Consider the following 3573-nt stretch of genomic DNA (forward strand, 5'->3'; position numbering starts at 1 on the left):
GCGCAAGGATGTTTACGTACGAGGCGTTTGAGAATCTCTAACTCATGTTGCCTTCAGGTGCGCTCGGAAACATGACAGCTATGATACGCGAACGGGTATTCGCAATAAAATTGAGAAAGGCAACATTTTCTGAGAAAGTCGATGCAGTGGTACTTCACCTCTTCCACCCCCAGTACACAAGTCTCCCTCGTTTCAGACGATATAAGCAAATTGAAGATTTCTTTTAACTAAAATTATCAAGATAATGCAAAGTAGTAAATGTCTTGACTTTATAACGTTTATACATCATGTTGAAGACTTACCAGTTAGCCAGCCCTGGTCAGTCCTGGTCCAAAGTTTTAGTTCCTACCTGTAAGTACACTCCCTTTCTTTTCAATCTCAATGTTTCAATGGCTAACTGGCTGACATAAGCTACAGTTCACAGCAATTAGGGATTTCTATAGTGACATGCTGTGCCCTATTTGTTTTGAGTGTTAATTCGACAGATGGCTAATTCTTACATCCTACACCTTAAATCTCACTTTCATCTTTATCTTATAGATCAGACAATACAAAGGACACATAATGAACATAATAAATGGATTTAAATGTAACGTAGCCTATATAATGGTGTGTTGAAGCCCTAGCTGCTGGGCCTCTATCACCTCCCTGTTCCTTCAGATTTGGTGTGTGGGGATTTGACTAAATATATTCATTTAGGAATATGCACCACAGCAGCACAAAACTGACACTTTTTTTTTTTAAATTATGGGATGCCGTCCTATACAGGGCCATGAAATCAGGACCAGTTTCCAATTATTTAAGATGATAGTCATGGCAACAAGTGATGGACCTAGCTGTGGTGGAGCACAAGTATGTGCAAACTTTGTGAATAATTCAATGAGAATTTTCCTCTTGTCGTTCCACATTGTCAATTTATTTTTTTTTTAATAAATCTGCTGCACATTTCCACTTCACTACAGCTCAAATACGCCCAGAGTTGCTTTTATTCTAAACACTACCGTACAGAACACATTTCATTTGGCTACTCTCTTGTTTCTCTGACCATTCTACTGCATTATGGTTTTATAACCTCTTCAACGTAAAGCTCCGATGTTATTGGGGGTCACTCGAAGGCATCATCTCTCTCTTTTCTCTCCCTCCTCTCTCTCTTGGTATTTCCACATGCTGCAGTGTTCCTACGGTATGTAACAGACGATAGTATCAGAGTGGTCCTAAAGGAACATTTCCTGAGCGGCTGAACAACAGCCTTAGAAAAAATGACACAGAATCTGATAGTTCTTGTTTTGTGTGAGGCGAGGTGAGGCTTTCTTACAAGCGTCCTTGTCTGCACTCTACCTGCGCTTTTGTAGAGTCATAAAAACAGTGCATACAAATAAAAGTGCTGAAGGGGTAAACATGATATCTGTAAAACATTTTGATGTGCAATTTTAAAGCCACGGACAACGTTCAGTTGCTTTTCCAACATTTATGAAGCTATGTAAAGCATACAGAGGCAGAAGCCAATGCTGATACTGATTCTGGGGAGTACTGATATCAGCCAGTATGCTTGCAAACATCATATATGTATATATATATCCACAAAATATATTTTATGCAGTGATCCCAAAATGTAGTTATCTAAAGATACAGCTGATATTTTTTTTTATTAATACTTTCTAAGGGCTGCTTTCAGTGTAACAAACTTTTAGCAGTGTGCATAAATCAGCCAGAATGCCAGTTCCAGCTTTGCAATTTTATCAAAAATAAACGCTAAAGCTTTCATAAGATATATCTAAAAGTCATTAAAGGGTTAACAATCTGCTTTTAAGAGAGGTTTCATAGCTCTGCACCAGAGAATATACTGTGGACCAGTCATGAGTGTCTCCAAACCATATGGAACACTGCCCCTAGTGGCCAAGGAGTGTATTTTTCCATTTGGAACAGCATCACGATTGTTTTTATTTTTTTGTTTTTTTTTTTCTGGATGAACCTTGAGCTCTCCATCATCTCCACCAGCTTGTAGCCCTTAATCCCATTGTTTTATGTCAGTTATATGCAAGGTTGGGAGGGTTACTCTTAAAATGTATTCCGATACAGTTACGAATTATACCTGTCAAAACAGCAGTAACGTCAGCCAAGTATTACAATACTCAGGTCATGTAACTTGATTACTTTACGTTGCTTTTAGATAACCTCAATAGCAAACATAGTCCAATAAAGGCCAGAGAAATTCACTATCACAGGACAACTTTCACTGAATCTTAACACTGAGTGTGGATTCTCTATGAACACACAAAAGCTGAGTGATGTTGTTTGAGACTCATTGTCATGTGTGCATGTGTGCGCAGTTACTGACTGGTATATCATTCTTTGTTTAAAATGCAAGTAATCCTGTTAGTAACCCTCAATTTTACAAAAAGTATTTCAATGTAATTACATATTTTTTCCTGTCACTTTACCTGAATACAGTTACCATTTTCTTGCAGTGGCGGACTCAGAAAGTTCATAGGGCAGTGGTGAAAAAAATCAGAGCACCAGCACTCAAAAAGGGCACTGAAAGAGCACCATAAGACATTTTATTAAGTCTTGTTCACTGTGAGAGGATCCAACAGGCAGTGATGAAATGTAACTAACTGCAAATTCGAGGTACTACTTTCCTTTTTCTTCTACTTTACACTTCCACTACACATTTTGGAGGCTGTCCCCTTCACTCACTGCATTATTTTAATAACTTAAGTTACTAATTACTTCTCAGATAATGTGTGGCATCAGAGCTAAAGGAGTGCATGTTTAAACTTGTTTTATTGAATAACAAATAAAAATAATATAGATAAAATGAAATTAAAAAAAAAACACTGATTCCAATAATCTGAAAAATGCTAAATTTCCAATCAGATAATTTGCTAAGCTAATAATCAACCAACCTATAGTATACACTATATGCATACATTAAATATATGTTTAATTTACTTTTACCTGTTCTTTTGATAATTAGGTGTATTTAAAAAACACTGCCCGGACAGCACTTTATCATGTATTAACTACACATAGGGGCATCCACGAGGGCACTTTTGTTTTTCAAACAAGTGGGCAAAATGTACATGTAATCTGTTACTCCTGAAGCCTGATTATACATCAGCAAACTAATAGCAAATACAAAGTCAAACAGTGTATTATTATATCGTTGGTGATTTTTGTCCTCCAAAAGAGACATCCACATAAATGATCAACCCAACAAAACGATAGCTGTGTCTGCAACTATATGCTTATTGGAAACACCATCTTGAGTTGCACACGTGGATACATCAAGTCGTGCGATATCTCCATCCTGCTATTGGCTGACTGGCTGAACGCGAATGACATGTGTTGCATCCTGGTTGCGTTATTTGCATATTCTTCAGCCAGCAGAGTCGTAGTCACTCAGAGAAGAAGAGAATAACGGCGGCACTTTGTGTGCACATGAAGTGCCACGCAATGACAGATGTTCACTAATGGCAGAATCTCTTTGGTCAGTGAAATGACCATTGGTTTTTATGATTTAATCTGATCTAAATTGAAGACATGATGCAATCACTTCCCTTTTGAAGTAAT

This window comes from Acanthopagrus latus, chromosome 21 (assembly GCF_904848185.1).
Source record: "Acanthopagrus latus isolate v.2019 chromosome 21, fAcaLat1.1, whole genome shotgun sequence".
NCBI classification, from domain to species: domain Eukaryota; kingdom Metazoa; phylum Chordata; class Actinopteri; order Spariformes; family Sparidae; genus Acanthopagrus; species Acanthopagrus latus.